The sequence below is a fragment of the Talpa occidentalis genome, unplaced genomic scaffold, assembly GCF_014898055.3.
Source record: "Talpa occidentalis isolate TD23 unplaced genomic scaffold, MPIMG_talOcc4v2.1 talOcc4.5, whole genome shotgun sequence".
NCBI lineage: Eukaryota > Metazoa > Chordata > Mammalia > Eulipotyphla > Talpidae > Talpa > Talpa occidentalis.
Genome location: NW_023604861.1, coordinates 36,592,029 through 36,614,529, shown reverse-complemented (window position 1 = coordinate 36,614,529; position 22,501 = coordinate 36,592,029). Strand labels below are relative to the sequence as shown.

General features: G+C 34.2%; 1 long non-coding RNA gene across 2 annotated transcripts in view; it reads left to right on the top strand.

The window, feature by feature from the left end:
- The first annotated feature begins 14,565 nt into the window (after nt 1-14,565).
- LOC119259729 (uncharacterized) overlaps nt 14,566-22,501 on the top strand; it is a 45,083-nt gene continuing 37,147 nt past the window's right edge. Inside the window, exon 1 of one of the 2 annotated variants that reach the window (XR_005128535.2) lies at nt 14,566-14,642. This is a non-coding gene — a long non-coding RNA (uncharacterized LOC119259729). Of the gene's footprint in view, nt 14,643-15,952; nt 15,974-22,501 lie in introns of those variants that run through there. The other variant, XR_008554208.1, reaches the window with a different exon arrangement.

Here is a 22,501-nt window from a genome sequence, read left to right as displayed (position 1 = left end):
CACATATTTTACTCAGAGGATATCATCCTGTATCTCCAGGGTTCTTCTAGGTTGGCAAATAATCAAACAAGCATCAGACAAATTAATAAGAGAAAAATATCAAAAATCAATAATGATATGCATGATTCCTGTATATGTAGAAGAGAACCAGCATGTCTGAGTCCCTATCCCAATTGATTTCAATTGGCACCTTAAGTAAGTTGCTTAAGACAAGGGAGGTTAGGGGAAGTAAAAGGAAGTTTAGTTAGGGAGTATACCAAGGAAGGCACAGCAGACCAAGGCAAGCATTCTATAGTGAAAATCAATGGAGAGTTCCCCTGAAAGAATGCCTCACAGAGAGAAGTTTACATATAAATATATTTTTTCAAAAGCAATCCCTACCCAGGTTTCAAAGTCCCTCCCATGAAATCAACCTTTTGCCAAATACGTATTTTAGGGTGACATTTTTAATCCCTTATAATACTTTATAACTTCTTGATAAATTAGGTAGAAAGATATTTAGGTTTACAACTAATTGACTTCTATCTCTGCACTATTTATAATAGTTAATCAATAATCTGAGCACCTCACTCTTCCCTTTAAATGAGCACCTCATTCTTTAAAATGAGCACTTTACTCTTCCCTTTCCTATGTCTTTGTTAAATGCAAGGTTGCAAATAAGATCATTAAAAATTCAAAGCACTAAGTAATGTGACAGATGCCAGATAATTGTCCTTAGAGAGGATCATCTCATGAGCATAAGAATGTTATGTCATTACTATCTCACTAGTGGCTCCTTGTATTTCTAACAGGAAGATGTCACTGAGCATCTACTTTTTCTTACAAGTACAAAATAATTTTTCCATTTAATCTTTTTGATTCCAAAATAAATCTTGGATTTTTAAAATATTACATAGTTATAAAAACCAATATTTTAAGAAAAGTCACTGATGAATGTTTTCATGCATTTTTCTTTGCTTGAAAGTACCTCATAGGTAGTAAAGATAATGACCAGATAGGTGATTTTGCACACTTCCTGGAATGACAATTCCCTGATATTTGGTGGGTTATGACACTCATAACCAACAGATCTCAAGGCACTAGATGTATAAACCAGCAGCTCTTCCCTCATTAGCCTTCTACCTTGCAGTTTTTTTTTTTCCCTATCCAAGAGTTTAGAAATGACCATTATTACATGTCACATTGATTGTGTTACATATCTTTAAACTGACTTGTAGCTCCCTTCAAATCAGATTTGAATTGGTCTCCCTGAATGCTAAGATCTTGTGGGTGATTGTATCTGCCTTTCTCATTTTCCTAAACGAGCTTCTCTCCTACCTTCCAATTTAAAGTGGTATAATGACTATGGTACCTAGACTTCTTTCTCTGTTCTTCCCCTCACTCCTCTCCACAGTCATCTTAATAGATTCGATTTTTATCTTCCATTTTACAGAAGAATGAAAGAATGCTTTCCAATTACTGGCAGCCTTCTCCTCCAAATTATTTTATAATCTTTGTTATTTTCAGGGAATTATATTCACTCTTCAGAGAAGAGCTGGTAACACATTTCTTCTTTGTCTTAATATAAAGTTAATCAAAATACTCCAAAATACTTAGTTTAATAAGTTTCCTTATGTATGTACATGGTTTAACAAAAAGAGTGCACTCAGAGTTATACTACCCATAAGCCAAGAAATGCCTTTTCTTTGAATAGTCAAATTCACTTTGCCCTACCATGGATAATCTTTTTGGGTCATTTAGACATAGTTAAAATGTCAACTTTCTTTTAAAAAAGTGTGTTAGTAATGCAAAGGTCAAGTTTCCTTTGCATTTTTCTAAAATAATTAAATAAGACAACATTAGATTGAAGTTGCCCTAAATGCCCTGGTTGCTTAAATAAGGAAATCAAAATCTAAGCTTGCAAATGAGTCAAGTTTACTAAATCAAAAAGCCAAGGACAACCAATCACAAACAGTCAAGTAGGCCTACAGTCGTAGTCAATCAACAATTATTTTTCCTTTCCTGCATTTCTCTATAAAGTCTTTTTCCCAGCTCCTGCTGGTAGAAAACCCCTACCACATCCAGTCTAGTGCTGCCCTATTTAAATTGATGTTTGCTCAAACACTTAAAATGTTTAATATGCCTCAGTTTATCTTTTAATAATTTAAACAGAATAAATAAACCATTACCCATTAAGTTTATACTGATGAAACATCCAGGCTCTAAAAAAGTTCAGTTGATGACTTTAGGGAAGAGCCTATTAAAATAATACCTATTCCTTAGGGATTTCTTTAAATAAAATACATAAAGATCATGTAAATATCACAAATCATTGACAGTGATAAAGATGTAGGTATATAAACAGACTAGAGCAATTGCACAGATCTACATGTAGGTATAGATGCACAGTGAGAGAGCAAGTAATATAGAAATAATTGGGGATATTTTAGGGAATTATCAGGAAAAGCACAGCAAATAAGAATGAGATGGTTATGCAGATTCAGCCAGTACCTTCACAACTGAGGAGTATCTTGTAATTTATCATCATCCTTTTCTTCCTGGTACAAAGAGGAAGACTCCCTTCCGAAAGGGTAATAACTCTTTTTCAGCGATTTCCTGTGATAGTAGCTTTGTAAAAATATTCAGCTCAAGGGGAATCCCTGGTGGCCTAGGCATTAAGTCTCCCCGTGCAGTCACCTCTACCACTGGAGTTCCATCCCCAGCCAGGTGCTAACCCTCAGGGCACAGCAGACCTCTTCCATCTTGCCCGATGCTCCCCTCAGCAGTGTATCTCAGGAGATCCTCCTGTTCTCCTCCCCACTCTGTGTCTGGTGAAGCCTCTCACTCCCTGCACCTCTGGCCTACACCTCAGTTCTTCTATGCATAAATAAATATATCTTTTAAAAAATGTTCAGTTCAAAATGATACTTACGACAAAGGGATTCATTTTTGGGAGACACTCTACATATCCTCCATTTTGGAATTGTATATATCAATTAATAGAAAGAAAAATGGTAAGACTTGCTTCAAGATGATACCTGAATTGTCAGGCCTAGTCTCCCAGCCAGGAACAGATCCCAGGCTGCAGGTGCAGCACTGAGTCCCAGCCACTAGACCACCACGGGTTGGTGTCTCGCGAAGCCGCAGCAGGAACTTCGCAGACTCTCAGGCAAGCAAGCGAGAAGAGGCAGGTTTGTTTAGAGAAAGAAAAAGTTTATTGAGAAAAAGAACAGAAATAAAGCGGAACTCCCAGGCCATGGGAGGGGCAAGGGAGCCAAAGTGGAGTCGTGTTTCAGGGAATATATACCTTCTTTCCCTCATTATTCTAAAGCCTCACCAGTCTCTTTGTTACCGAACGCCGGCCTCAGTTTCCCTCAGCCAATAAAAGGAAACTAAGTTTGAGGAAAAGGAAAGCGGTTTTATTTGTCGACAAATGAGGAGGGCGGCAGACTCACGTCCGAAAAACCACCGTCCTGCTCTTTGGCAGTGGGCAGGGGTATTTATACAGGGGGAGATGGGTAGGCATCCGCGAAGGGGAGGGGGAAGGGGTCCGCACAGAGACAAGTGGGCGCCAGCTCAACAGGGAGATGGATGGGTGTCAGCTCATTCATCTTAAGGGAAGGGGAAGGTGTCAAGGCACAGAGACTGGTGATCACCAACTTGTTTTCCTTAGGGCGAGGGGGAAGGGTCTACAGGGAAACCGGTGGGCGCCAGCTTTTTTTTCTTCCCAAGGGGAGGGGAAGCTGCAACAAATGGGAAAGACAAGTCATCAATCCTGTTAATGCTAGATAAGGGGAATTGCAAAAAAATGGGGGAAAGACAAACTTGTTAACTGTATCATCTTTGTGATTGGTTAGTTCTCCGTTGTCTCACTTAATCTGCTACTGAGCAGGGGATCTTTACATTCCTTATCTAATAGGTTTGTCTTTCTCCATTTGTTGCATCTTCCCCCTTGTTTGATAGATTTACTTTATGACCCAGTCTCCCAAATGAGCACCACTGCATTTTAGGGAAGAGAAAGTCAAACATCAGCTATTGAAGAAAAACAGACTGGCGCCCACCGTCTCAGTGCTGACCTCTTCTCATCTCCCCCTTGCATAAATATCCCTGCACTCTGTCAAAGGGCAGGATGGTGGTCTTTCAGACATGAGTCTGCTGCCCTCCTAATTTGTCAACAAATTAAACCACTCTCCTTTTCCAAAACTCCACCTCCCTTTATTAGCTGAAGGAAACTGAGGCCAGAGTTTGGTGACAATGTTGACCTTAATCTTGGGATGTTTATTATTCCCAGTGGAATTAGTTACATTCTTCTTGTTGCCCTCATCTCTGAAGCCTTAATTCTCCCGAGGTCCCCACCTGCACTGTCCTTGAGGCTGCCTAATTCTCCCTTACTTGCCCTCGGATTCAAAGACAACATGGCTAGGTAAAGCCAGCAGTGATGGTGACTATGAGTAGAAAACTCAGAATGGTGGTGTAACAAAACCAGAAACTGGAGTTGGGCGTGGAAATGATAAACACAGTTGTTCAACCAGCTAAGTATCTGGAGGCTGGAGGCCAGACCAGAAGTGGAGATATGGAGATTGAGGGCCATTGTTGAGAGTCCCCACGATTTACATATCAACCTAGTCACACCCTAGAAGCAATGAATTTAACAACAGATAATTCCACAAAGGAATGAATCCCTCCCAAAAAGAAGAGCACAAGTATTAGTACAATTTCTGCACTGGCAAGAGGCAGCTCTCCTGCCTGCCTGTGACTATGCAGGTGTCTCTTAACAATCTGGTCCTGTTCAGTGGCAGCTCATCCTTCCTGCATGTGTCTGTGCAAGTAAGTGTCTTCTTCCCTTTCCTTTTTTTTTTTTTTTTAATACTGTAAATCTGCTCTTTGGGATTAACCAAAGGTCTCTGCCTCATGGGGAAGCTCACCATGTTCCTCTGAAAGGGAAACTTTAAGGAAGTTTTTCTCAGAGGTAACCCAAGGACGCCCTCACTGAATCCCACACCTCTCCAAAACAACATCATCCAGAGTACATTTCCTTAGTACATAAATGCAAGAGTAGCAATCCTGAATGTCACAGCCTGGTCTTGAAATCAGGTACTTAACCTCTTAGTACTTTGCTTTCTTCATATGGGCTTCATAGCAGCACACACTTCCTTGCCTGGGAGTGTTAAGAAAATTAAAGCTGTGAAGTGCTGAATCTGGTCTTAGACTTCTGGGCAGCCCTCATTATTGTCTACATTTGCTCTCTGTACACTCTTTTAAAGCATACAGTTTCTCTGTATAGTTACATATTTGTACATTTTTTCATCTAGAACCCCAGAAAGGATCAAAGTATTATACTGATTAAAATTCACTATTTATTTGCTATTAATTTTAAAATATATAAACTAAACTATTTTGAAATGTCATTAAAGCAGTTACAATTTTCAGTAAAATAAAACAATAATACAATAATAAATATAGATAATATGTTGTTAGTTTTGTTATTATATTCCCAGTTGACAGCTTTCAAGTTTAATTTATAATATGTGTTGGCAGAGATTTATGGTCATGATTAGCATGAGCTACTGTCACATAAAGTGTAACTTCTGGGTTCAAACCTGCTTTTCCAAGTGTTTTTCCTTTTTTGCTAGCATTCTTTTAGATTGAGTAATACTTTCTCTAAGGCAACATTTCTACTTCTAAAGCTAATAGACCTTTTTTTCTTTCCTTTGTACTCTTTGTTAAAAGCTTTATAATAGAGAATACCTTTCTTTGCATCCTGCATTTCCCCTTATCTGAAGAGAAGTCTGCCTGGAGGCAGTTGCTTTGAGTTCTAGGAGGTTGCTATAACCTTCTTTGTGATTAGATTACTAGCAATCTGCTTCTTTTCTGCATAATGCATTTCTAAAACACTAATGAAAGAAAAATGAGCCAAACTGACTTTTTTTTAGGTTTGGGGTTGGCTGACAGGTGGATCTTTGTTCTGTTCTCAGAGAGAACATGTACAAAATCTTATTTTCACTTCAATATTATCTTAAGATATCATATATGTTTTTAGTTTTCTTTTTTTTTACATTAAAATGCACAATGGACTTGTTCGAAGGAATGTCAAATTAAGTTAATTGATTGTGAAAGTTTTAAACATTATGAGTTGGGTCTTTGGCAGCATTTTTAGATTGTGGATTCACGCTAGCACTAATGTCATCACTGCCTAACCTTTTAAAAGTTTTTCCGCTCCTTGATAAGAGTTAAAAATCAAAATGCATAAAAAATACAAAGACTTTTACAGATGACTGCTTTACCAAAAAATGTCAAAACACATGTGACTTGTAGTTACTGTAGGACCTGTGCTTGAGTGAGACTCCGTCTTGTCTGTAACTGGCAGGTTGAGTTTTCTAGGTGAAAATTAAACCGCTTGACTCAGCAATTCGGTGACTACTAAAAACCAACAGATCATCTGCTGATTTTGACAACAGTTCCCCATTCTTCAGAATTCTCTGTGGCGTCTTCTGCCCACCAATCATGAAAGACGGATGCACTAGAAACCTATCAAAAAAAAAAAAATCCTCAACAAATGACAGAAGTTCAGATCACCTCTCTGACTGATTCCTAAAAAGTCTCCTATATCCTGACCTGATTGTAAAACCTTAGAACTGTGACTTAGTTGTGAACTAGATTATTATTCTTGTTCTCAAATAAGTGTCCTTTTGATTATGTTACAGCCTAATTGTTTCTTTAAGTTAAACAGTATGGTTGGGTCTGAGCTAAGGATCATAACATGACCCCTGATTCAGAGGTCACTCTACTATATCCCTCTGGGCCTATGGTTGCTTAATTGTTAATGAAATATTTCTGTCCCTTCTGAGGATACTGATAACCTCAGTGCTTGATAACACCCCCACCCACTCATTAATAAAAAACTTCCTTTGTAGAAACAATCTAGTGGTTCTGTTATAGACCCAGGCCCAAAAGAGTTCACACTTTAACTAAACTCTAGAAAAAGAATTCAACAGAGATTAACCAGACAAGGCTTGATTTGAGGGAACCTGTTCCAAAACAGAGAATTCAACTTTGTTCCTGGGAGTTAGGAGATATTTAAAGGCTAGTTCATGAGGCCGCAGTGGGGTGGAAGAGAGCATTGTTGTAGCTTGTTCTGGGTTAAGCTATATGCCTGATCATGCACAATGGGGCTACATTCCAGCTGTGCAAGCAGACTCTCAGCCTTTTCCTCCAGAACAGTGGAAGATAATCATTAGTGAGAATCTGACACTTTTTGTCTAGCATGTCTCCTTATGCTCAGTGTGACATGTCAAATTGTTTGGACAGGCCTCACCAAGAAATGATTTAGTCCACTTGTTCCAACAGGACTTAGGGCAACTCTTATCCTACCAGCTCACAGTTTATTTTACCTAGACTGTCTCAGGTCATACTCTGATTTTCTGAGACTAAGCAATAGAATCCAGATAGGTCAGTAACAAAAGTACCATCAAGTTAATAGACAAACTGTTAGATTTTTAGGTGATACATTAGTATTCAGATGCTGTATATGAAAGGTGGATTAATTAGTGTTCACATTCTGCATTTGCAATCTAACTTAAGGAATTCTAATAGTGCCAGTTGACAGTTTTAGGGGGATAAAACAAAGCAAAATAAATTTTCTTGAGTCAAATAACTAAGGTTTCTTCAGTGTGTGAAAACAATACAATAATTTATAAATTATTTGGAACTGATTATTTTGTCTCTGAACACTGGGTGTTTGATCCAGAATTTTAGAAAAATCATGAATGCAATGGGCAAAGAGATGATAGTAAGAACTACTATTTTTTAATACTAGCATTTTTCCAGTTGGTGTATTGTACTATATTAATTTGTAATAATTGGATCACAAACATGACAGCAAGAAACTTTGGTTTATAATTTTGACACTACTAAAAGCAAACTCTTAGATAAGCTAATTTTATATAAACTGTACTATATAGTTCTCTGAATCATTTCCAATTCTGTAATTGGATGATTGTGATAAAATATTTAAATTCCAAAATTTAATAGTTGCAGTTTGTTCACTGTTATAGGTGACAATGAAGAATGATAAAAGTGTTCATAAACAAATACCAGATGGTTTAAATTATATGTGGAATATAGAGAAATAAAACAAAGTGTTGCACAAAAACTAACCAATAACAAACCCTAGAAATCTGGCTATAGAATTGAGGCTACCATAGAAGGATATGGCGGGGATGGGTGGGGGTGGAGATCAAACTATGGTGGAGTATTATGTGTTACTTGGTGGTGAGTGTGGTTAGGTAACATACATCTGAAGGGTGTAATTCAATACCTCTAAATTTATATACAGTGTTGCAAAACATTGTTATAGCAATAAAAAAAGATATACATATAGATAGCATTATTATAAAATATTTCTATTGGGGTAGCTTTTTAAATGCTAACTACATTTTATGCTGTTTCTGATTGTTCTGTAATGATTTAACATATATAAAACCAATAATACTTATGATTTTGGCTCTAGTGGTGAAAACCTAATCCTATACTTTTTGTACCTAATATAACTAAATATAAAGGGTATAAAGAGTTTATTTTTACCCATTAAATATAACAATATATGCTACTTTTTTACAACCTGAAGTTGTTTTTCATGGTTGATGTTTCATTAAAATGCTTCCCATAGAAATGCAAATCAAAACTACCATGAGATACCATCTTACACCAGTGAGAATGGCACATATTAAAAAAACTAGCAACAGCAAATGTTGGCGAGGGTGTGGAGAAAAAGGAACTCTTCTGCACTGTTGGTGGGAGTGCAAACTGGTCCAACCATTATGGAGAGCTGTGTGGAGATTTCTGGACCTACTAAACATAGAGCTTCCATATGATCCAGCAATTCCACTCCTAGGTATTTACCCAAAGGACACAGAAACATCAATTCCAAAGAACACCTGCACCCCTATGTTTATAGCAGCACTATTTACAATAGCTAAGCTTTGGAAACAGCCCAAATGCCCAAAAATAGATGACTGGATCAAGAAGATGTGGTACATATATACCATGGAATATTACTCAGCATTCAAAAAAGATAAACACATGCAATTTGCAGCAACATGGATGGCGCTGGAAGGGATCATGCTCAGCGAAATAAGCCAAAAAGAAAAAGAAAAATACCGGATGGTCTCACTCATAGTAGGAATCTAGAAAACTTAAATAAGGGACCAGGAAAATGAATAACTATAAGAAAGTGAAAATCAAAATCAACAAAAAACTATGAACCAGAGACACTTTTTGGGGGGTGGGGGCAGGAGGGGAGGGATTGGGGTCAGAATGGGGGGTTTGCAAGTGTATGGGGGAATATAAAAATAAAATTTATTATTTAAAAAAAATAAATAAATAAAATGCTTCCCATAAAACAGATTCAAGGGTATCCAGTTTTAACATACAAACGTCCATGGGTGAAAGACAAAATATGATCATCACATATATATTCAGTTTCATGAAAAGTTTCTCACAATTTTTCATAAAAGGCCCTTGACATTTCCTTAATAGCTGACAGTTTTCAAATTGCACTTGTTGATTAGACAAAACAGTTTTTTCTATGATGATTTAAAAGATATAAAATGTAATTGTATATATTTGGCTCACTTGAAGAATTCAAGTTCAAATATGTATCAATATTTAAAGCAGGTTATTTTGGAAAAAGAAGATTCTAAATATCATTTAACAAGGGAATGGTATTCCTTCTATCTGAAATGTATTAACAATTATATTCTGAATAAGGTGGGAATATATTATATATTTTTACCACTTATAAATTTTCCTAATCCCTTAAAAACCTTTCAATAAATAATGACAGCACTAAACCTAGAAACAAATTAGCTAAAAAATTTATCACTGTCACTTTTTTTGATTTGGTGCTGCTTATGACAGCCTTATAAGGCAGCTATAAACAGAGTATCTCAAACTCAATTACAAGTTATAGCAAAAGTTATGTCCACTCATGGAAGGCAACCTTGGGAAAATAATATAAACTGAGAGTGAGAAAGAGTTTAAGAGTCAAAGGATTAATGAAATAAAGATTAGAGAAAAAATTAAACCTACAAAATCAAGGGAGCAATCTGTGATAAAGTAGTTTTCACAAATTTATAGACCTGAGGTGAAAGGTTTCTATGAGAAGATTTAAGAAGCAAAGAGGTTAAGGCAAGTGGAAAATTCCTTAGCAGAATGATGAAGCTGACATTACTTTAACCAGTTCTTAGGAAGTTTGCACGTCAATTTTAGCTTTGGAATTTGTTCTTTAGTAATTTGAGTTAGTAGCAATATGATGAGGAGAATGAACAAGAATCACATCATGAAGAACTGGAGAGTTCTATTAAGTTTTGATAAATGGATTTTCATGTTATTTTTAAATTGTAGAATTTATAATTAAATAAGTATACATTTTAGTTTTATGAAGTTGATACATAAATATTAAGAATATTATAATAAAAAACTTTAAAAATTAATAGTATCCCACTTCATCTATTTTACTTCTGCTCTTCAGATTCGTTTATTTTGCATTTTCTTAGTTTGTCTTTTCTTTCACACTATTTGCATTTTACTAAATAATATGCTTTACCATTACACATTCAATGCCTGTTATAATAAAGTTTATTTTAACATAATTCATGACACCCAGACAACATACATTGCAGGACAGATATATATATATATATCATCTTATACTGTCTCCTTTGTAAATTCAAGGAATGCTTTATATTTGTTTCTTGTGTCTACATTAATAATTGGTTTCAATAATTGCTCTAAGGTCTTCTAGAACTGCTGTCTTGGTTGGGGGGGGCTTAATTTCTTTTCACCTCTGTTTACTCATTTGAGGAAAGCTGAAAAAATAGAACACAATTTATAGAATGACTATTAAAATGCTATTAGTTTATGTATAAAAAGAACAAGAACTAGGCACATAATTGTTTTATAAGTATTAGTTATTGTTACAATTTTCCCTCTTTCATCACCTTTAATATGTAGTCTTTTACCATTGGTCAAGGATGGTATTTTAGTGTTTTTCTCTATGGTAATAAATGAATAGTATATCTTACAATAGATTGACCTTTGGAATCCATGATGTGATGGTGTATCTTAAACTCAAGTAAATCTTAGATTATATGAAATGTATTCTTAGTGTTATTGTTATTAATATTAAATGAGTATATTGAATCAAATTTGAAATAAAATTTGTTAATATTGTCACACTATACATACACTAATGCAAAATTGTTCAAAATGTTGTTATTCAATATTCTTCCTTTTTCTACTAGTCTTAAAATCTTCTTACGTGATTTTAAATTCTGAATTGTTAGATGCTACTATCCTTTGACAACATTCCTCTTGGAAATTCTATGTTGATTCTATATAATTTTTTTAATTTATGCATACAAGAACTGGGTTGTAGGCCAGAGGTGCAGGGGGGTGGACTGAGAAAATTCACCAGAGACAGAGTGGGGACCAGAACAGGTGGACCTATTGAAATATACTGCTGAAGGGTTGCAGCAGGTGAGATAGGAGAGGTCTGTTGCACCAAGTGGGTTAACTCCCTTGCTGGGGATCAAATTCATGCTGCAGTAGTTGGTGATAGCTTGATAGCACTGAGACTTTAACTCCTGCACCACCAGGGAGACTCTGATTCTGTATAATTTTATTAGGAAAGCAACAGCAAGGGTTTCTAGGGGTATAATTTCACTGCCTACATGATTGAGCCTTTGTTACCTTAATTTCATAAGGAAATTCTTTTGTTGCTAAAACCTATCATACATAACATGTCAAGATATGGATTGTGAAAACTTTCTGAGGACTTCCTCATATATATAAAGCAAATGTGTGTGTGTGTGTGTGTGTATACGTTTATACATATATACATCTTTGTTTTGCCATATTATTCAGTAATTTAGCTGAATTTTATAATTTGATATTGAGTATCATTTTCCTAATATTTTTTAGATTTTTATCATCATTATTGCTGATGAGAAGTTTAATTTCATTTTGATTATCACTTATTTTAGAGTAATCTGTTTTGCTATAGGCAACTTGGGTGATTTTTTTTGTTTTGTTTTTGATGTTTTCTTCTAGGAAATTTTTATATTATCTTTGTGTTCTGAAATGCCATGATGTATTATAAAGTTTTGTTTGTGGATCTGTGTGTGTTTCTATGAACTCATTGATCCCTTTTAATCTACAATTGTTATTTTTGTTTTATGTAGTTACTTTGGATAATTTACTTGCTATTTTCCTCATCAGTTATTTTTCTTTCTGAAAACATATTCATAAACTGTTGCATGATATAGAATTTATAAATTCTCACTTTATTGACTATTTGTTCCTACTTCAGGGAGGTTTATTTAATGCATAGATTTAATTGTTTTTAGTGTATTATTCTATATTTAGGTGACATAGATTTATGGCACTGCCTATGATTAGAAGTATAGTTCCACATCTTTTCAATTCATGCAGCCACAACACACCTACCACAAAAGCAACCGTTATCTGCCACAGTCCTTTGAACGCCTTCTCGCTTTACCCCCTTCGTCACACTTTCCTCACACTTTCCCTGTTAGGTATTAATTGGACAGAGTCATGACCAACTTTGTGCTTAATATATATAACTGACTTTCAACTACAGTGTTGAAAACTGTTAGTTCCTTTTTCTACAGAGCTTATCAGGAGAACTGAATATGGACAGAGAATAATCCCAGATAATTTTCATTCATGTTTAATAACACTTAAATGCTATCTGAATGTTTAAGTAGAGGAATTGAAATGGGAATTGATTTCATTAGAAATTTGCAATATGCAATGTATATTAGACTGAGAATAAAAAAAAGTATTAATCTCAAGGAGTTTATAGTGTATTGAGGCATGTATATATGAACAAATAAGTTTAATGGGACATTTAAATGCTGTAAAAGAAACACATACACTGAAATTCTTGGAATTAATGCAGATAATTCTCATGTTTTATTTTTGGGAGTTAGGTGATGAAAATATTGGAAATATCTTAGAAGTAATTTATGATTTACTGGCTTTTTTTGGCATTGGTAGAGCTGTCCATGAAGCTGGAGACCATGTGCCATGAATGTCACCTGTAATTCTTACCATAATCATAACCTCTATTAATTGAAAAAGTATAGCAAACTCAGTTTAAAAAAAAATATTCCTAGGTTCTTTTACTGATGGGTTTAGGAAACATAATGTTGAAAATTGTATTCAAAGAGTAAAGGCAAGATAAAATGTTAGCATGATTGTCAAAACTAAAGACTAAAGTAATTTTATGTAAGTTGGAAATATTCAGGTAATTTTTTAAAGGAATTGTGGTGTCTTTTTTCCCCCTAAAGATTTATTTATTTATGCATACAAGAACTGGGGTACAGGCCAGAGGTGTGGGGGGTGAGAGGATTCACTGGAGAAAGAGTAGGGAACAGAACAGACAAAGTGACTAAAATATACTGCTGAGGGGAGCAGCGGGTGAGTCAAGAGAGATCTGCTGCACCATATGGGTAGCTCCCTGGCTTGCCATGGATCGAACTCATGCCACATAGGCTATAGATATCTTCATAGTGCTGTGTTTAACCCCTTGTGCCACCAGGGAGGCCCAGAATTGTGGTATTATTGTAATCTAGATATAGTAATTAACAAATCTTTAAAATAAGTCAAATCTTAAAATTTTCATTGTATTTCTTCAGCATATCACAGAAAATGTTATATAATTAAAGTTACTCTTAGGATGTGTGATTTGCCATTCATTCAGTTAGTATTACTAAGTTAAAGGAGAATAATCAACACAACACTGAACATACACTTTCAGTTGACATTCCGGCTTTCAATTTTGATATTCAGCTGGAATTCCCAAAAATCATTGGATAGTTAAGCATCTTTCTGTAATTAGAATCAAATCAAAACCATTGCATAGGTTGACATGGCTTTATTATTGCTGGTTATATATATGGGATTTTCACTCTTTACTCTGTGTATAGTTGATTTTTGGAAGCACATTAGCATTATTTTATTAAGTATATTTTTAACAGAGACTTGTTACATAAGGCATTTTGCATTATTGGATTTAATTGCTTAAGAAGAAAAATTAGGTATGGACCAAAATTGCTGTAGAATTGACAGAATGAGAAGTAAACCTCGATTGTTCAATATGTTATTTCTTTACTTTACCAATAGATTTCATATGGATATATCCAGAAAATATAATTTACTACAATTTCATAGCTGGATGTCAGATGGCATTACTTAGGCTAATCAAATATGAGTTTCAATCTGCCTACTGTTCATCCCATCTGCTTGCTTAGTTCTTGCTATATATCTTAGCATATTAAAGCCATTTCAATTTTTTGAAATTTTTTAAGTTTTAACATTTATTTTTATGTGTGCTTTGCAATTGGAAACTTGGGGGAAGAACACTGGAAATAGAAAAAGTTGGTTTTCAATGAATAATATTTTAAAAATCAATATTTTTAATATTAACATAAATAACAGTATTTGGAGACATTACTTTCTGAATGACTGCCACAAAAAGTCTGATCTCTTTCAGTTCAAGCTGCAGTCACTTGTGCTGACAGCTGACAGGAAAGGACCTTCACCTTCATACATACTTCAGAAACACAGTGCTTGAAGAGGTATTGATTACTGACTTTGACCATTGAACATTTTCTTAACTGTTTTCCCTATTCAATATTAGGAATATACTGGATTATCCCAGGTTGAAAGATTCTAGAAGAGTATTTTCAGGAGCTATCCTCTACATGGAGCAGGTGGATTATATACTAATAACAAATCTCCTAAAAATAGTCAGTAATCTCTGCTGTTTGTACTACTACTGATTTTTGACAATCAAACCATTGAAAAGGGAAAGAGGAAGGTATGGTAATAGTCCCAGATTAAATGTCATAATACCTGCTATCTTACCAAGGTTTAGTAATTTTTATTGGATAAAAGACTTTCAATTCATCTGTGGCTTTGAATAATTGCCAAAGTTTTGATAACACTGATTTTAGGTGTCTTGCCCATATACTTGTTTTTACAGAAAGAGAAGTAAGGCATTTACTCATATTTTCTGGAAGTCATTTTCTCAAGGTTTTCATTAAGGATTTTGAGAGAATCTTCCTTTTGAATATGAGAGAACATGAAATTGGGAGTTTAGTTTCCTTAATACCTACTAAGTTGCAGCAAAGTAACAAATATCAGCAAAATTTGAGGAAAATTCTGGGTTTACACATGCTTTATGGTCTACCTGAATGTTTGGCTATTTAAAAGTGTTAAAGGGCTATTTCTAAAAGCTACAAAAGATTCAACTTTTATTGCCCAGAGGACTAAATCTAACAAGATAGTTTCACAGAAAAAGCTTTTTTTTTTTTTTTTAAGATTTATTTATTTATTTATACAAGCACTGGGTACAGTCAGAAGCACGGGAGGGTAAGAGAATTCACCAGAGCCAGAGAGCGGAGCAGAGCAGGCAGAAGGACCAAAGCACACTGCTGAGGGGAGCAGCGGGTGGCAGGAGAGGTCTGCGTGCCATGTGGGACCCTTCTTAGGTGGCCGGGGAGCAGCCGGGGATTGAACCAGCGCTGCAGAGGCTGAGGGCAGCTTCACAACCCAGCACTCAGCCACTGAGCCATTTTTAGATAGACTCCAAAATGCCATGTTCAACATCTTTGGGATTTTCCAACACTTCTGATTTTTTGTTCAATTTGGAGTTTTGAAAAACACTCTTAGATTCTTCCCATACTATCTTTTCCATCATTTTTTTAATATTTATTATTTTTTATTTATGCATACAAGAACTGGGGAAGAGGCCAGAGGCAGGGAGTGAACGGATTCACCAGAGACAGAGCGGGGAGCAGAACAAGAGGACCTACTGAAATACACTGCTGAAGGGAGCAGTTGACAAGACAGGAGAGGTGTACTGCGCCATATGTGGGTTAGATCACTGGCTGGGGATCAAACTCAGGTACTGTGTCTCATGATAGCTTGATAGCACACAGACTTTAACCCCTGTGCCACCAGGGAGACCCCCATTAATTTTTGATAACAGTTTTCCAATCATATGAATAATTGGTATATATCTAAGAACCCTGGTTATACATTCTTATAACTAACTTATATCCTCTTCAAATTTCTATTGATCTTGTATAGGATTAGAAACATGATGATGGCTGTTACTTCAGTGCAACAGCACATCTTAAAATGGCTTTTCTTGTTCTAAGAGTGATTTTGACCTAGTTTTTGGACTTTTTCCAGGTCAAAGGGAAAGAAAGCAGTTCAAGGAAACAACTAGGGACATAGGGAAATAAGGAGCAAAGATTGGAGGGAAGAGTTAGAGAGATAAAAAGCATTTAGTTTTTAGTTAGGATGTAGATGATCCAAAAGAAATTAATTATCATTTTACATTTTCTTCTAATTTTTCTCTAGCTTGGCCAAGGAATAGCTTAGGGAATTTTTTTTATCTGAAGTTTTTGAGTGTTTTTACATAAGTGTAAATTTATTTGTTGTTCTGAAAAAGTTAAAAAAATCTTAGTTAAAAAATATGAAAAAAGAACAGTCCTTTGATACTATTATCAAGGAACTGAATGGTGTCATATACATTTGACTTTCCCACAGATATTTCTGGAAGGAAAAATAAAGGTTTCCCTTTTATGTAAAAGAATTTTGAATATGATCATTTAAATAATTTCAAGAATAAGGAAGTTATGTTGATAAATAGAATAGAATAGCAAAGTTCTATTAAAGTAGATGGAGAGTAAACTGTGTGGGTGTAGATATTTTCAGATCTGAGTGGAAGTATCCAGAGGACAACTAATCATGTGAATATTGTACATCCAGTTTGTTCATAATCAATTATGATCTCATTCATCAAAATAGAACAGAAATCATGACTTTAGATTATTTAAGGAAAATATTTAAGGTTGATTTGTTTCTAATCTGTAATTCTTATCAGACCATGCTCCATTTGTAGTACTTTTATTTCAATTAATGTGAGATATAAATGTTAATTACGGTGAATTTTACTGTGCTCATTTGACAATGCATATATTCTTAACCTTAAGTGTTATGTTGCAAGACAGCTGGTTAACCATGAAGTTAAGTGCAGTGTGAACAGGGTTAATGGAAAAATAAAAGCTAAGGTCTTGTTCAATGGTTGCATTGTGAAAATGAGTTCTTTTGAAGGTTGTTTGTCTCTGTTCTAGACTGACTTTCATGACACAGTTGATTGCATGAATTTCTAAAGATCAAGGATACATGTATTTGTATGAATTGCAGGAAACCACGATCTATATATTTAATTACTAAATGAAAGAAAGTACTTTGATATTCTAGGGACTAAAGGCATTTTTGCAATGCATTGCATACTTTGCAAGACTGTTCTCAATTTTCCCTATCTTTAAAATGTAAACCAAATAACACCAACTTGAGGGTACTTATATTTAAGGCACATAAAATAATTTCCACTAGTGTTTCTAGAAACTTACGTATGATTGACTTATCTAACTTGAGACTATAAGAATATTTGATATAAACAAAAAGAAAGACCATATCCAATCCCTGAATATGGGAAATTATGTTGCACCTTGTAGGGTTTTTTTTGGTTGTTGTTCCAAAGTTTTTTATTGATGGAGCATGGAAAGATACCACCAAATTACTCAGTCCTCTCTCTCTTAATGTAGTAGCATAGGTTGTAGTGCTACCATCATCATGGTTCCTAAAACTGCTGGATCCAAATTGTAACATGCTTGGGATTTCACATGTCCTTTTCAGGAACTGTTTAGTACAACTAGCCAGAAACTTAGTCACCTACTTACCAATGTATTTTGAACAACACTAAATCGTCTCCTTTACAGAAAATATCCCAACTGTATTTTGGGGGCATCTAAAATTATACTTCACAGAAGTTATATGGTGTAATTGAGTGATATAAACTACATGGTCTAATTCATTTTCATTAGTCTGCCATTTAGCCAGGTAGTCAGTGATTATTTTTTTTTTTCTTATCCATTCCATGTTGTATTCTGTCTGCATTCTTTTTTACAGTGCTACTGAAATATTTTTTAAAAAATCATTTAAGTGTATTTTCCCTATTTTTTAATATTTAATCTACATTAGAATTGATTTATATTTCACTTCTTCAGTTGCATGTTAAGTTTAAAAAGTTTTATGTTTTTATTTTAGTTAATGCTTAATTCTAAAGATGTTGTTCTTTATTTTTCTTCCTATATTTTATTTTATCAACATGAAAAGACAAAGTAGCAGGTTGTACAAAAAAGCATTCTTGTTGAAAATTCCCACTAATGTTAATAGAAAAATGCAATTCTAATGAAATAAGTGAATCTATAAGAAGAGAATCGCTGTATGCATTATTTTATTTTTTTTAAGATTTATTTTATTTATTTATGCATACAAGAGCTAAGGTGTAGGCCACAGGTGTGGGCAGTGTGGTGAAGAGAGTGTGAAAGTGTTCACCAAAAACAGAATGGGGAGAACAGGCAGATCTACTGAAAAACATTGCTGAGAGGAACAGCGGGGAGGTCTGCTGCATGTGGGTTAGCTCCTTGGCCTGGGATAGAACTAGTGCTTCTGTGGCTGCCAATAGATTGATAGTGCTGAGTCTTAACCCCGTGTGCCACCAGGGAAGCCCAGCATTGTTTTATTTTTATCTACACTTCCACACCTCATTTTAGGATTGGAGATATATATATATAAAAATTTGAATATATATGTATATAATCTGTGAATATGAATTCAGAATTAGGCATATGAATAACCATCAGTTTATTGTTCACTAACCATCAGTTTATTGTTGCTAAGTCAGACTATTACTGATGTTTAAGTCCATCACATTTATTTCTAAATGTAGGATCAAATTTACATATTAGCTCACAAAAATCCACTTCAAAAGGAGTCATTTAGATAATGACAGCATATTGTCCTCTAAACCCTATATATCTCATGCTGAAACTGATTATTAAATGAATTGCAAATTGTTTCCTGCTTGCATTTCTTGTACTTCTGACGAATGGCAAGAATTTTCTGAATGGCATAAAGAGATTTTCTCAGTTGCTGCATATACTTAGGCATATTTCTGGCATGCAACAAAATTATGTGAACATGCCTATTGTCAATAAATTTTTATATGAGGCTGTTGAAAGCATTATAAAATCTAAAAGAGCTGGAATCTTTAGCAAAGAATTAAATAATAAAAAATTAACAAAGGGCCTCCCCGGTGGCGCAGCGGTTGAGCGCTGGGTTGCGAAGCTGCCCGCAGCCTCTGCAGCGCCGGTTCGATTCCCGGCTGCTCCCCGGCCACCAGAGGAGGGTCCCACATGGCGCGCAGACCTCTCCTGCCGCCCGCTGCTCCCCTCAGCAGTGTGCTTCGGTCCTTCTGCCTGCTCTGCTCCCTGCTCTGGCTCTGGTGAATTCTCTCACCCTCCCGCGCTTCTGACTGTACCCAGTGCATGTATAAACGAAACAAACGAACAAATAAATAAATAAATAAAAACATGCCTCTATAAAAAAAAAAAAAGTTTAAAAAAAAAAAATTAACAAAAAAACTGAAAATATATTTTTTACTTGTTTTGAAGTAGTTTACCTATGCACATTATGTCAGAAAATGTTTGAATGATTTACTAATGGAAATATTCATCCTATGAATTATACATTAATGTATGCATTCATATCATTCATGGTATAAAAATTCAAATATGCAGTTATATATAATGTATAGCATAAGTCATCATAAAATTAAAGTATATATTATTATAGACTTTATAATCACTGTTTCTCCTATATGGATTGAATTTTGATTTTTTTAAAGAAAATTCTCTCAAACTATCTAGATATGAATCTCTACATGGACAAGGATAAAAAGAAATTTAATTACTTCAAAATATGAGTATTTTTTCTTTTGTAGTGGGTAATTTAAAATACAACATAAAAAAGAATATTATATTTATATCATGGAAAGATAAAGTGTTATTTCACCTATACATTTTGGATAATATTTTGCTTTTTGTTTCTTAAGGTTCAGAAAAGATATTTTTGCTTTGATAGAAATGTTAAGATATGTGTTTCTTTGTCCAACAAAGATTTCCCTCCAAATTCTTTGCTCAATTTTTGAGGTACACTTGGAAATTTGTCTCATTTGATTAAACTAATCTCTGTTATTTGTCCTTAAAAGATGACTAAAAAACAATATTTTTAAAGACATTTGTGGAAAAATGTAGTTGAATGACTCATAATGTGCTGTAAGAGCAGATGCAAAGTTCAGTTTACTATTGATAGATCATATTAATTACTTACACTTGTTTGGTGCTCAGGATAAGTTTGAGTGTTTTGGGTTTGGTATCCTTCTTACTCTAGTTTGTGAGTCTTAGTTCCAACACCAGAGGGGAACATATTTTGGCAGAGGGGAACATATTTTGGCAGGAAAGAGTTTTTATATATCCTTCTTCCAAGATTAGCAAACAGCTCTAGCTGGAAAACAGATTTCCTACCAAATAAACGCAGACTACTTGCCTATTAAAGAGCTGCTATTACTTACAAGATCCTTGTTTTGTGGTGATACATACATATTCTGTCTAATGGAGGGAAGAGGTTGGGATATAAACAAAGGAAAATTGGGGATTGTTGGGAAGCATGATTTTTATTTTGAAGACAGTATTATTTTATATGAGGAATGGCTAAGGCAAAATCATCATGCTCAATTTTGATGAACTAACAAATGGAGATTTCCTCTATCACTTAAGGTTGGGATTATAGATACTAACTCCAGAGACAAACTGTCTTGTGAAGTTTAGATACATTTTCTAACCCTGTCATGTTGGGAAAGTCATTTGCTTTCTGGGCCCGTATTTTCTAACATGTAAACAAAGAGAATAATAATCCTTATACAGTGTTTGCTTGATTAAGTGAACTACTTACACATAGAGTTAATATTCAGGAAATTGTAGATTGCTGTAATTCAATAAGTCTGAATTATCATTTTGGGCATTGGTGAAACTTATAAACTTCCAAAGAAATAGATATATTTCTTGGTCAATAAAATGACTACCACAGTTTGAAATTTCAGTTTCACGAGGAAAAACAAAATAAAATAAAAAATACTAGAGATTAAACTCTTTTTTGAACACTGTTCTTGAGCAGAAAACATGGGGTAGCTGAAACAATAATAATATATGATATCTATACATGTAATAAACTATAATCTAATTTTATATTATATCTACTTCATGCTATATTTGTGTCATTATTATAGTTTATTAAGTACCAAAAAATAAAAATGAGAATCTTCACAATGAAAATTACTCCTTAATTCATTAAACATTCAGAAAAACTGCTGAGTCAGGAACCATGCTGCTTAAATGTACTGGGGCATCAAGCATGAAAAGAATAGGTACAGTTATTAATTCATTTCTACATTTGTGTGTATATATGCCATACTTGATACAAGTATAGATGCTACATATAAAAATGGATACAAATACTCATTTTTCCATCAGGTAACTCACAGACCAATAGCTGATACACAGAATTATACTAACATGTATTTCAGTGTGATATAACATTATACTTATTCACTAAATGTGAAGTGGGCCTGATAAAGGAACAATTACTCCAGGCTGAGAAGATTATAAATAGTTTGACAACATTGTCAAGATAAAGAGTTATATAGTCTCTTGGGAAAGAAAACACTGGTTTGGTCTGTGTGTACATGTATATATGATATGTTATATTGCATATAAGACATGTAAATATATATATAATGACTGAAATTAAATGAAATTAACTGCAAAAGAAAATTAACAATATTGAAATAAGCTTTGTATTTCTAATACTAAGCATTAGATTGTTTTCTAAACAGTGAAGGAATGTAATATAAAAAAACCCTATGTATAATTGAATCACCTATCTTTATAAATAAAGGTTCTTTGTAAAGTTCATTTATAAACACAGTGTATTATCCTTATATTACTGTTCATAAATTATTTTATGTCATGTTCATGAAATTCAATTATTTATTGTTCAATGTTAGAATTGTCTCAATGAGCAAAGTATTACATAATTTGGAACACAAACTTAAAATTTTATAAAGTACTTAGCTATGACAAAATTTGAGAGTAAATAATATGTACTATTTTTAATGGATGAACTATTTTTACTTTCAACTCATAATTTTATATTTACTTAGGTTTTATGTGATAATAAATACTAATTTTTCTCTAGTTTAAGTTGCATTTAATAAAAATGTTTTCAGTTAACATATCCCAAAGTCATATTGACCTTCCTTTGAGTGGTAGCAGTGAATTTTCCAATGAAATGGTCATATTTAAGCCAAGTACTGCGAAAAATTTTGAGTACTGTATCATCTGAGGGCACATCAATTTGTGTGTATAAGTGTTTGGTAGACATAGTTATCCTTAAATAATAATAAAATAACACCTCAGTGCTATCGGATTTTTTATGGCTAAATATAATGACAATACTT